Raw genomic sequence first — 13718 nt, 5'->3', positions numbered from 1 at the left:
AATATGCATTTAGGGGTAATAAAGTACGCTGAATCTGAAAATGATCTCTAACTGCAAGGATAAACAACGGTTATCAATATTTAAAGGAGAAGTATGCGGGAGGAGGATGAATTTTCTCATCTAGTGTTAAACCACGCTGAATCTGAAAGAAACCGGTCTTAAAATGTAGAATGACAACTACCACCCATTTTGATGGTTTAATTAACGATTAAAGCATTCTCAACTTTTTCAGTTATATAATATACAAATGTGATAAAAAAAACGAAATGTCAATATTCATAGATCATCGTTATCTTCGAGATCATCAACTCCGAGAAACTCAGTTGTAACACAGTTCACACAACTTGTTCCCTTGCAAGCTCCACAGGCCCAGGTGCATTTTATGCCATTTCTTTTGCAAGTGCATCGCATATTTGAGCAGTCGTTTTTGCAGTTAAAGCGAAAAACTGCAAGAAGAGAGTTGGGGGCAGCGGGGAGCTCACCAAAAATAGGGCGATATAATCCATTCTGAATCACCCAACCGAACTGGCCAGGGTCGAGATTACATCCCAGGGTTTTCCACGATTCAACTTGCAAATAAACTCGAAATGAGTGGAAGCTGCAAGCATCGCTGGTGGGAGGGAGAACTTTAGACTCAACATATGATGCAGATGCTGTAACTTTCTCGATGAATTTGAGATGACGCAACTGATTGAGGGTTGAAATTCAGCCTGGACACTTAAACAAAAGTATCATTGCTTTCTCCCCAGCTGCTGAAATTTCGTGCTTGGTGGATAGTGGTCCATAAAAACTTTAGTGGATTCGTAAAACTCGTTGTTTTTTATCAGAAGCTCTAGTCCCGCTGACTTCCCAATGCCATAGACACGAGAAGTTGAATCGCACCCAAGGAAGGCGTGGACATACTGGATTGTGCTACATATACGAGGTCCAAGTTTGAGTTTCGTTGCATTTATATCCCAAATTCTATTCTTTGAGATTTCACCTCGAGGTTCAGAGTAAAAGTAGATCGCTGGGCTATCTGTCTGTGCGTGATAACAGAGGAGTATAAGCAGATCTGTGCCGTCTCCAACCAGGACAGTAGGCATAAGAGAACCAGATCGAACTGCGGTTAGAACAATTATGAGAAGATCAGCGTCCCCTTCTGCTTGGTATACCTGACACCCAGCTTTGGTCAGGTACTCACTGGTCATGGCTATGATTGCTTGCTTATTCTTGAAGTTGCTTAGGAACACTACTTTCTTTGTAGAACAGACCATATTCCTGCTAAAATTGATCTGCGGGCAGGATCGTTTCTCTTTCCGTCTCAAATGGGTGATGTCTTTGATTGAAGGTGCTTGGTCGTATCCGTCGAAAACCACCGACGTCCTTTGCGCCCCGTATTTCCGTGCAACGTAGTCAACGTACTTTTGGCAGATACTATCATAAGTTGAGTTTTTTTCCCAAGGAATTTGCTGAAGCAGTGCCCCACCATTGAGAACTATATGCTTGTCACTGAAATCTTTTACGAAGTCTTCAGTTTTCGGCTGCTACTCTGCAACTAGACGCCACATCGCATCGACGAAGGCAGGCTTATCGGCTGTTCGTGGTAGTCCGTTTGCTTCAAAAAGTGACGGAGGCGGTGAACACAATTCATACTTAAAGTATGACTCCAAATCATCTTCGCTATTTCCAGCAACTGTCACCAGCCGCTGAAACAAGAATGCTGGATCAACGGCAACTGACTGTCCGTCAGTAACTGGTGCAGCTTTATTAGCAAGCGTTACGGCCACAGACTTTTTGTTAAATGTGTACGTGCTGACGTTTTCCCCTGTCATGCTATCCATGATTTCTTGTCCGACGCATCTAGCTGTGTCGACGCTGACTTTTTCATCAGCCGTAACTCCAGAGGTAATGTTTCGCAAGCTCTGGTCTTCTGCGAAAGGGGTATTCTCAGCATGAAAGCAAAGGAGCTTGCTAGTGTCATGGTTGTCGCGTTCAATCCTTGACTCTCTAACTTCTTTGTGCTGTTCGCTCGTCTCGTATTGGAGCTTAGCAAAAGTTTGCATCGACGAATTAATTGCACTACAAGTTGGTGCTGAGAGTAACCAAGTCAGCCTCTGCAACTCACTCATGCCACTTCCCCATGTAATACCACCGTTAGTTTTCAACGAGCGCATGAGGACCATCTCAATGACCAGATCTGACGACAAGCCCGCCCAAAATTTTTCGGATCTGCGGATAACATGGCTCCCGTTCTGAAAATTGTCAAACACGTCGGGATTGGTAGTTTCCAGCTGTTTCATATTTTGCAGGTACAGCCTGGCAGACTTCGCATATAGGAAGTGGTAGGACGCTGCGAAATACGGCAACATAGCTTCAACTGCCTGAAGGTGAAAATCCCAGTTCCCCGTACGCTCTGCTTGGATGAACTTCTTCAGTATGTCTATCATTTCCATATATTGTATCCACAGTTTCACTGTAAGCGACTTTTCCGAAAGTTACTGTTTAAGAGAAGAAAATTTCTTGGTGACTTTTGCCAGGGATAGATTTTCCTATATACTTCGCATGTCTGTGTGACCTTCCAATGCACCAAGATAAACAGTGAAGAACTCCATAAGCTCGTCGGAGGCACTGAATATTCTTCCCGTGTCTGCTGAATTAGCGGCATCTTCAGTGCCGTAAAGTTCAATTTTACGTTAAAATAAAGGTTATTTTCATACTCACCGTGATCTAGTACCTGATTCTAGACATCAATTCTGTTGTTGTACGCCTTTATATGGAAACACGCATTTCACCTCCTCAAAATCAACCTCAACCTAAAAAAACACATTTGTGAAACAGTCAGATGAGCAAACTTTGCATATTTGAAATCAACGCATTTTTCTGAGTCGGGTAGTGAAAGAATCATTTCTTTTGCAATTTGTTCCCGGTCAAACCGTTCCCTTCCTGGACTATTACCTTTTTTATGCATAGGACATTGCTAATAAAGGCAGATTCATCAAAAAGTATTTTGTGGCTAGGATTTTCAAATGCATTGCTGCCTAAAGCTGAATCAAATGAAGCAGTAGCAGTATTAGAATTTAGAGCTTTGGCAATATCATCTTTATGCTGTTGTATGCGTTTCTCTATATTCTGGTGAGTTCTATCTACATAGTATTTGCCATAATCGCATGGTATTTGATAGACCCCTCTTTGGCGAGTAGCTGGAGTTTTATCTTTACCAGAATTTAGGAAATTTATGATTTTGAAATTATTAGTAAACACTACATACAGATTATTTTGTGTGCGAACTTTTTTAAGATTTGTAGTGATTTTTGGGATGCAGGGGAGGCAAATTATGTTTGAAGGCTTGTCGGGAGTCCCACATGGTAGACTATCATTGCTTTTACGAGAGTGTCTTTTGAGTCTACGGTTAATTACACATTTGATCAAGGAGGCACACTTGTGCCTCTATAAAGAGGCGACCCACCACAATGTTAAGCGATTTCAGGTCCTAGATGTCGCAGAGAGACGGCGGTAATCGCATTTTGTAGCCCAAGCTCAAACTAAGAAACTTGCAAAATTTCATCCTCCTCCGACTTTATCTTCATGGGGTAAACTGGGCCAGAAGTTCGGACCCTCCCACCACAGCCCCCCTTTAACGTTGTCCGATAGGGCTGAAATTTAGAAGTTAAGCTTTCCTAGGGCCCGGGAGCTTATCCTCGAAATTTCAGCTTAATCCGATCACTCCTTCCCTGTTTTCAAAAAACCAAATATAGCCACTTAAAATTCATTTCTTTTTTTTTTCTTAGCCACGCCTACAGGCCACAGTTGGCAACGGATCCAGTTGAATGAGGACTCATTCGAAGCAGAATTTGACCTGTTAGGGCCTTTTGATATTTTCAGACCGAAAAAATTATCCCCCGAATTTACATTTACGAAAAACCTCGTTTTCCTATATTAGCCGATGTTAATTTTTCCCACCACAACCCCCCTTTAACGTTGTCTGATCGGGATGAAATTTAGAGGATAAGCTTTCCTGGGACCTGGGAGCTTATCCTCGAAATTTCAGCTCAATCTGATCACACCTTCCCGGTTTTCCAAAAAACACATATCAAGATTTTTGAGAATTTGCTTGCGTCGAAAATAGCTTCAATTTGCTAAACAACAATAACTATTGTGTTTGTACAGTCCAGCGGCTGATACCCCAGACTCTTAGGCGGAAAACCCGGGTTCGATTCACCATCAGAGCAACTTTTTTATATACTTTGAAAAGAAACTCAGTTTCTTTTTTAAATTATTTGAAAAAAATTACGTTTTCTAAAGAGTTAGAGAGGCTGAGTTACAAGGTCGACCCTTAAAACGTACAGGGATTAGGAGGCACAGTTGGGGGGCTGTTAAAGAGGCTGAGTCACAAGTTCGAACCTTAAAACGTACAGGGATTAGGAGGCACCCTGTACGACGTGATTTGAGTATTCAGGAATTAAAAGCCTTAACACAAGAATGTTTAAGAGCGGGGGGTTTGGGGGCGGCAGCCCCCCAACTTTAACTCCTGACACGATCAGCTAACAGTTAGTCAAGCAATAATAAGTAATAAACTGTACAAAAACGTGCAGAAATTATTTGAAAAAAACTACGTTTTCTAAAGAGTTAAAGAGGCTGAGTTACAAGGTCGAACCTTAAAACGTACAGGGATTAGGAGGCACAGTTGGGGGGCTACCACCCCCAAACCCCCGCTTTCGCAGCCTTTAAATATAAAAAAAAATTTCTTTAAACTGAAAGTAAGGAGCGACATTAAAACTTAAAACGAACAGAAATTATTCCGTATATGAAAGAGGCTGTGCCCTCCTCAACGCCTCGCTCTTTACGCTAAAGTTTTTATTGTTTAAAAAAAGAGTTGTGAGAAAGTCAAACTTTAGCGTAAAGAGCGAGGCGTTGAGGAGGGCACAGCCTCTTTCATATACGGAATAATTTCTGTTCGTTTTAAGTTTTAATGTCGCTCCTTACTTTCAGTTTAAAGAATTTTTTTTATTTATTTAAAGGCTGCGAAAGCGGGGGGTTTGGGGGGTGGTAGCCCCCCAACTGTGCCTCCTAGTCCCTGTACGTTTTAAGGTTCGACCTTGTAACTCAGCCTCTTTAACTCTTTAGAAAACGTAATTTTTTTCAAATAATAAACAAAATAGGATAACTGTTTCCAAAAAGTATGTCCCTGATAAAGTTTAGTTCTTCTGTGATGTGGGAATCAGAACAAATGTTTAGGACACGATTGACGAAAGAGAATATGACAGTTCTTTTAACTTGTGGGGTGGTGGTGGTTTGATTTGAAAAGTAAATATTTATTATTTTGTGTTGGTTTTCTATAAATAGTAAAATTGAGTTTATCTAAGCTACGAGTAATTAACACAATTCCCAGTTATTGGCGGACTCTACCAAAATAAAAATAACCGCTATTATAGGGCATCCTATAAACAGCACTATCAAGAATGGGGCTGGTTTCATGTTTCCCACAGTTGGAAAAAGTTCGTATTTCATAAGGTAAAAAAATATTGCCGAACTTTAATTTATTTAGCGTAGTTCTGAATTGCCATATTTTCCTTCACTTGATACAGCTCTTGTAAGCAGTTTTCTTTCGGTATGGATTAAATTGTACTATAATGAACTGCAGCCCTGAGTAATAAATCTTGATTTGGCAGTTCAGAACTACGTTAAATAAGTTAAAGTTCGGGAATAAATTTCACCCAATGAAATTTTGTTTCACCAGCAAGAAGGTGAATAAAAAAACTTAAGGACTTGGTTGCTCTTTCCTCCACCCAGAACAAAAATGCCTATTTGAACTGTTATTGTTCTGGGATTGGAATTGTTAATCAGAGGCAACACTATAGCGTTACCTATTGTAAAGTCCATGTGGCTCCAATGTTTTATTATTTTTTATTTTTTTTTCTCAAAGGCACTTCATATGGAAGGACTCATCGCATAAACTTTGGAGGGAGCTCACACGATTAGAAATCAGAAGTTTTAGTGTCCTTTTTCAGAGTTAATAGTGATCGGAAGGCAACTAGCGCCCCACGCCCTTTTTTTCGCAAAAACACCCAATAATTTTTTTTTAGATATTCTTTTTTTTAAAATATTTCAAAGATCATATAATAAAAACTCAAGTATTGAAACAACCCCGTAGGACCCGGGGGCAGGCGTTGTAAGTTATGCCCTGGAGGCATAAACGGTTCTTATGGAAGGGATGCTCGTATGAACTTCAGAGAGGGCTCATTTGATGGAAAATTAAAAATTCTAGTTAAATTTTTGGGAGTCAAAAGAGATTGGAGGGCAACTAGCTCTTTCACAACCCCTTTTCCCAAAATACATCAGATAAAATTTTTTTTAAAAATAGATCAAAGGTCAGATTAAAAACAGCTCAGATGTTGGAAAAAACCCCAGGGCCTGGGGCCAGGCGTTGTGAGTTATTCATTCGGGGCATATATGGTTCTTATGAAAGGGATACTCGTATAAACTTCAGAGAGGGCTCATTTGGTGGGAAATTGAAAGTTTTAGTTCACTTTTTAAGAGTACAAAGAGATTCGAGGGCTACTAGCCTCTCCCGCACCCAGGGGCTTCGTGAGGCCCATTTTAATGGGGGGTGATATTCGTAAAATTCACCAAATCGCTACCTGATTTATGCCGAATTTTCTGCAGAAATCAAGAGTTTTGCTAAATTTTGGCGGATTTTGCAAAATTTCTGCCGAATGCAAAAAATTTTTTGGGGCGAGGATCTCCCCCCCCCTGGGTTGTCCCTGGGTACCCACGCCCTTTTTTCCCAAACCCATCCAAAAATTTTTAAGGCAGCCATTTTGTTGAAAACAGTTCAAAGGTCAGATAAGAAAAACGTCTGTGTCGATACAACCCCCCAGGGCCCTGGGGCAGACGTTCTAAGTTATGCCCTGGGGGCATTTATGGTCTTATGAAAGAGATCAGAGGGCAACTAGCCCCCACCCCACATTCTTTTTTTCCCAAACCCATCCGATACAAATTTTGAGAAAGCTTAAAAAAAAGTTCAAAAATTAGACAACAAAATTCCGGGGTTGAAACAGCCCTCCAGGGCCAGGGGAGAGGCGTTGTAAGTTGTGTGCTGGGGGTGTATGTGGTTCTTACAAGAGGGATGCTCGTATAAACTTCGGAGAGGGTTGATTTATTTGAAAATTGAAAGTTCTAGTTAACTTATTAAGAGTCAAAAGAGATCCTATATCAACTAGCCCCCCCCCCACACCCTTTTTCCCCAATCTCACTCGATAAAATTTTTGTGATACCCATTTTATTTAAAATTTTTCAAAGGTCAGAAAAGGTAAAAGGTAAGAAAACTACTGTGTCGACGCAACTTGTTGAGATGGTTTTTTTTTTAAGTTCAAAAATTATATAACAAAATTTCGGTGTCGACACAACCCCCCAGGGCCCCTTTTCAGGCGTTGTAAGTTATGCTCTGGGGGCATTTACGGTTCTTAGGGAAGGGATTCTTGTATTAACTTGGGAGAGAGCTCATTTGATTTGAAATTGAAAGTTCTAGTTCATTTTTCACAGTCAAATGAGACCCGAGGGCAACTAGCCCCCCTTCCTCCATGCCTTATTTTCCTCAAACCCATAAGACTGTTATGATAGCCATGAAAAAAATTAATCAGTTTTGAGAACAATCTAAAAAAATTTAGATAGCCATTATGTTAAAAATAGTTCGAAGGTCAGATTAGAAAAACTATTGAGTCAACGCAACCCCCCAGGGCCCGGGGCAGACGTTGTAAGTTATGCCCTGGGGGCATATACAGTCTTATGAAAGAGATCAGAGGGCAACTAGCCCCCCACCCAACATTCTTTTTTTCCCAAACCCATCCGATACAAATTTTGAGAAAGCTTAAAAAAAGTTCAAAAATTAGGCAACAAAATTCTGGGGTCGACACAACCCTCCAGGGCCCGGGAACAGGCGCTATAAGTTGTGTGCTGGGGGTGTATGTGTTTCTTATGAGAGGGATGCTCGTATAAGCTTTAGAGACGGTTGATTTGATTGAAAATTGAAAGTTCTAGTTAACTTATTAAGAGTCAATAAGACATCTTATATCAACTAGCCCCCCCCCCCCCACACCCTTTTTCCCCAACCTCACTCGATAAAATTTTTGTGATACCCATTTTTTTAAAAATTGTTCGAAGGTCAAAAAAGGTAAAAGTTAAGAAAACTACTGTGTCGACGCAACCTGTTGAGATAGTTTTTTTTTTTAAGATCACAAATTAGATAACAAAATTTCGGTGTCGACACAACCCCCCAGGGCCCCTTTTCAGGCGTTGTAAGTTATGCTCTGGGAGCATTTATGGTTCTTAGGGAAGGGATTCTCGTATAAACTTCGGAGAGAGCTCATTTGATTGGAAATTGAAAGTTCTAGTTCATTTTTAAGAGTCAAAAGATATCGGAGGGCAACTATCCCCCCCCTCCATGCCTTATTTTCCTCAAACCCATCTGATAAGGACGTTATGATAGCCATGAAAAAAATTGATGATTTTTGAGAACTATCTAAAAAAATTTAGATAGCCATTATGTTAAAATAGTTCGAAGGTCAGATTAGAAAAACTATTGTGTCAACGCAACCCCCCAGGGCCCGGGGCAGACGTTGTAAGTTATGCTCTGGGGGGATAAATGGTTTTTATGGAAGGAATTTTCGTATAAACTTTGGAAAGAGCTCATTTGATTGGAAACTGAAAGTTGTAGTTCACCTTTTCATAGGCAACGCAATAGCGCTGCCCAAGTAAAGAATGATGTTGACACAATGTATTATTTATTTTTAGTTTCTTTTGTTTCTTGGTCTTAGACCAGGGCACTGCGTATCGAAGGAGTTGTCGTAGAAACTTTGAAAAGGGCTCATTCGATTGGAAATTAAAGTGGTTTGTGCCCTTTTTAACAGTCGTAAGTGATTGGAAGTCAACTAAAACCCTTTTCACGCCGACCAGATCCCAAAACACATACAATCAAAATTTTGAGCCATTTTGTTCAGCGTAGTTGATTTCCAGACAGAAATTATGTTTTTGAGAAGGACACTCCCCCACAGCCCTCAGGGCAAGGGTTTTAAGTTATACCCTGGGGGCATATGAGGTTTTTGTAGAAAGTGTTGTCGTAGAAACTTCAAAAAAGGCTCGTTCGATTGGAAATTCATAGGGCTAGTGCCCTTTTTAATATTCAAAAGCTATTGGAGAGCACCTAACCCCCATTTAAGGCCCACCTTTTCCCCAAACGACATCAAATCAAAATATTGAGATAGTCATTTTGTTCAACGTAGTTGAAAGTTCTGGAAATTAGGTTTTGGAGAAAACCCCCTCCTCACAACCCTCAGGGCAAGGGTTGTAGGTTATGTCCTTGGGGGCATATAAGATTTGTTATAGAAAGCGTTGTCGTAAAAAATTCAAAAAAGGTTCATTTGATTTGAAATTGAAATAGCTGGTGCCCTTTTTAATAATCGAAAGTGATTGGAAGGCAACTAAAACCCCTTCCACGCCAATGTGTTTGGACCATTTGTCCAAACACTTCCAATCAAAATTCTGAGAGAGCCATTTTGTTCAAAGTAGTTGAAAGGTCCGGAAATAATATCTAAGAGGATGACACTCCCCCCACAGCCCTCAGGGTAAGGGTTTTAAGTTATGATCTTGGGGCATATAAGGTTTTTATTGAAAGCTTTGTCGTAGAAACTTGAAAAAGGGCTCATTCGATTGGAAATTCAAAGGGCTAGTGCCCTGTTTAATAGTCGAAAGTGATTTGAGGGCAACTAACCCCCATCTCACGCCCACTTTTCCCCAAACATATCCAATCAATATTTTCAGATAGCCATTTTGTTCAACGTAATTAAAAGTTTTATAAATCAACGTAGTTAAAAGTTTTAGGTCTTTGAGAATGACAAACACCTCAAAGCCTTCAGGACTAGGGTTGTAAGTTATGTTCTGGGAACATATATGGGTTTTATACATATTTATGTTGTAGAAACTTCAAAAAGGGGTTATTCGATCAGAAATTAGAAGGGCTTGTGCCCTTTTTAATAGTTGAAAGTTATAGGAGGTTAACTTACACCCTTCCATCCACAATTTCCTAAAACACATCCAATCAAAATTTTGAGGTAGCCATTTGGTTCGACGTAGTTAAAAAGTCTGAAAATTAGCCCTCGGGGTAAGGGTTTTAAGTTATGCCCTGGGGGCATGTAAGGTTTTTCTATAGAAGGCGTTGTCGTAGAAACTTCAAAAGGAATCATTCGAATGGAAATTGAAACGGCTAGTACCCTTTTGAATATTCGAAATTGATTGGATGGCAAATAACCCCCTCTCACGGCCAACAATTTCCACAAACACATCCAATCAAAATTTTAAGATATCCAGTTTTATCAACGTAGTTAAAAGATCCGGAAATAATTTCTTTGAGGATGAAAACCCCCTCACAGCCCTCAGGTCAAGGGTTTTAAGTTATGACCTGGCGCATATAAGGTTTCTTTTTATAGAAAGTAGTGTCGTAGAAACTTCAAAAAGGGCTCATTCAATTGGAGATTGAAAGGGCTAGTGCTCTTTTTAATAGTCGGAAATAATTCTAAGTTGTGCTCTAAGGGCATTTAGGATTCTTATGGAAGTGATGCTTGTAAAAACTTAATAGAGGGGTCATTTGATTGGAAATTGAAGGTTCTACTTCACTTTTTAAGAGTCAAGAGAGTTAAGGGAAACAATCCCCCCGTGCTCTTTTTTCCCCAAACCCATCCGCTACAAATTTTGAGATAGCCAGCTTTTTTTTGTTCTTATGAAAGGGATGCTCGTATAAACTTCAGAGGGAGCTAATTTGACTGGAAACTGAAAGTTCTAGTTCAGTTTTTAAGAGTCGAAAGATATCCAGGGGAACTATCCAGATATCCAGCGACTATCCACCCTCTCACGCCCAGCATTTCCCCAAACACATCCAATCTAAAGTCTGAGATAGCAATTTTCTTCAACGTAGTTGAAAGTTCTGGAAATTCAGTCTTTGAGGAAGGCAGCCCCCTTTCAGCCCTCAGGGCAAGGGCTGTAAGTTATGCCCCGGGGGCATATAAGGTTTTTATTAAAACCTTTTCGTAGAAAATTCAAAAGGGCTCATTCGATTGGAAACTGAATGGGTTAGTGCCTTTTTTAGCAGTTGAAAGTGATTGGAGAGCAACTAACATCCCTTTCACGCTCAGCATTTCCCCAAACATATTCAATTAAAATTTTTGAGATAGCCATTTTGTTTAACGTAGTTTAAAGTTCTTGATATTTGGTCTTTGAGGATGACAGCATCCTCAGAGCCCTCAGGGCAAGGGTTGTAATTTCTGCCCTTTGGGCATATAAGGTGTTTATAGAAATCGTTGTCGTAGAAACTCAAAAAGGGCTCATTCGATTGGAAATTGAAAGGGCCAGTGCCCTTTTTAGTAGTCAAAAGTGATTGGAAGTCTTAACATTTTTATAGCAAAGATCGATCGAGTTTATAGTAAAGAAACATCGGGTACAATGTATTATTATTTTTCCTTCTTTTTTGTTTAGACCAGAGCACTTTGTATCGAAGTAGTTGTCTTAGGAACTTCGAAAAGGGCTCATTCGATTGAAATTAGAAAGGGCTAATGCCCTTTTTAATAGTCTAAAGTTATGGAGAGCAACTAGTTCCCCTCCCATGCCCACCCTCCCATTTGCCCATTACGTTTAAACACTAAAAGTTGCCATAAGATTGAATCAAAACGCACTGCGTCAATGCTAATTCCCAATAAGACATCTCAGCAGCATCCCTAGAACGACTGAGGGTATTATGTTCAAACTTTCGGGGCTATTTCTGCTCTTAAAATTTAACCAAATCCAAATAGCGAAAGTGTATCCAAGCTATCAAAGAAAGTAAATAGATTTTTTTGCGAATGGTGTCAAGTTTTCCATTTCAGGTCAACTAGAGGAAGTATGAAACTAAATTAAACACTACTATTTGTGTTCAAATTTTTAAAAGGGTATATGTTTTTAAAACTGCTGAAAGTTTTTCTTCAGCATATAGATAGCAGGCCAAACTATAGAGTCTTAAAAAACAAAAAGATGAAAAGAATTATTTTCTTTTTCCCTGAAAAGACTATGTCAATAAAAACAAACATAAATTAATTAAAAAAACTTTTTCCACAAAATACGTTTTTCAAAGAAAAGTTAAGAACTCCATAAAACCAAAAATGAGCAAAAATAAAGTAAAATAATTTACGAAGCGTGAAACTACCACAAACCAGCATCGATAAATAAATGAAACCCAAAACGAACAGAAATTACAATAAATAACTGAGTCAAACTCAAAACGAGCAGAAATTAACCTAAGTAGGGCTCAAAACCCCTATTCCTTCCCAAGGCCAGAACAGGATTTGCACTTTACTGAAAAAAATACAAATGAATGTGCATTGTCAGTTTAATATACATATACTGATATTTAATATTCAAAATGTTAATATTATTGGACGTATTAAAGTTATAAAAGTAAAAACATTTATATTTTTACAGTAAAGTGCAAATTATGTCTGACCTTGAGAAGGCATAGTGGTTTTGAGCCCTACTCATGTTAATTTTATCTCATTTTGGGTTTTTACTCCGATTATTTATTGTAATTTCTGTTCATTTTAGCTGTCATTTATTTATCGATACTGATTTGTAGTAGTTTCACGCTTGGTAGATTATTTCATTTTATTTTTGCTCATTTTTGGTTTAATGGAATTCTCATTGAAAAACTTATTTTGCAGAAATTTTTTTTTTTAGTTGATAAGAGTCAAAAAGAGATCCGAGGGCAACTAGACCCTCCACGCCCTTTTCCCCCAAAACACATCCTTTAAGAACTTTGAGATAGCCATTTTGTTAAAAATAGTTCAAAGGTAAGATAAGAAAAACTCTAGTGTCGACGCGACCCCCCAGAGCCCTGGGGCAAGCATTGTAAGTTATGCTCTGGGGGCATTTATGGTTCTTATGGAAGGGGTGCTCGTGAAAACTTTGGAGAGGGCTCATTTGATTGGAAACTGAAAGTTCTAGTTCACTTTTTAAGAGTCAAAAGAGATCTGAGGGCAACTAGCCCCCTCCTCCTAGCCCTTTTTTCCCCAAACCCATCTGATACAAACTTTGAGATGGCCATTTTTTTTTAAATAGTTCAAACATTTGATAACAAAAACTATACATTTATAGTTTATTATACATTTCGAAATGCGCAAGAAATAATTCGATAGGCAAAAAGCTAGCAAAAGAACAGAGAATGTTGACTCTCATACTGACATTAATTTTAAAGAGGAATTCTCGTTAGAAAACTGGCCTTAAGCCCCCACAAGTTGTTTTTTAGTGTTTACACGTTAAGCACGTTCAGCGAGATCTTAAGGTGAAAGGTAAAACAACTTTCTGGGAGGGTGTGAGGAATTTTTTAGGCTTCAAGGGAGAGAGAGGGATGGGTAAAGCTAAACTAACAGCTTTATGAGAGTCTAGACGATGAAGATGACAATGACGGACACGGATGATTTCAGCTACAATAGAAGGGTACGGTATCAGAACACTTCCTTGAACCATAGTTTCAAAGAGTTGTCTCGCCCCAAGGATATTGGGGATGCCCCTTCCCTCGCTTTTCCCCTTTAGAATACCAAAAATGTAAAAAAGTTAAGTCTTTTAACCACTTTTAACTTCCATAAAATGTAAATTATTTATACAAAATCCTTCTTTTCCAGACGTCTCCCCCTCCAAGTAAAAACAATTAATGTTTACCT

At 39.3% G+C, this 13718-nt stretch overlaps 1 protein-coding gene across 4 annotated transcripts in view; it reads left to right on the top strand.

Annotated features, from left to right (window-relative positions):
* Nucleotides 1-13718, top strand: part of LOC148943465 (uncharacterized) — a 328640-nt gene that overhangs the window by 78003 nt on the left and 236919 nt on the right. The window contains exon 1 of one of the 4 annotated variants that reach the window (XM_089101813.1): nucleotides 3016-3114. The exons of the other annotated variants lie outside the window; for them this stretch is intronic. The gene's annotated coding sequence lies outside the window, so the exon portion shown is untranslated. Of the gene's footprint in view, nucleotides 1-3015; nucleotides 3115-13718 lie in introns of those variants that run through there. 4 annotated transcript variants of the gene reach the window in all.

The sequence above is a fragment of the Artemia sp. Qi Xiang Cuo genome, chromosome 15 (assembly GCF_049724085.1).
Source record: "Artemia sp. Qi Xiang Cuo chromosome 15, ASM4972408v1, whole genome shotgun sequence".
Taxonomy (NCBI): Eukaryota; Metazoa; Arthropoda; class Branchiopoda; order Anostraca; family Artemiidae; genus Artemia; species Artemia sp. Qi Xiang Cuo.
The sequence above is the reverse complement of the archived record's forward strand: the minus strand, read 5'-3'. Positions and strand labels throughout refer to the sequence as shown.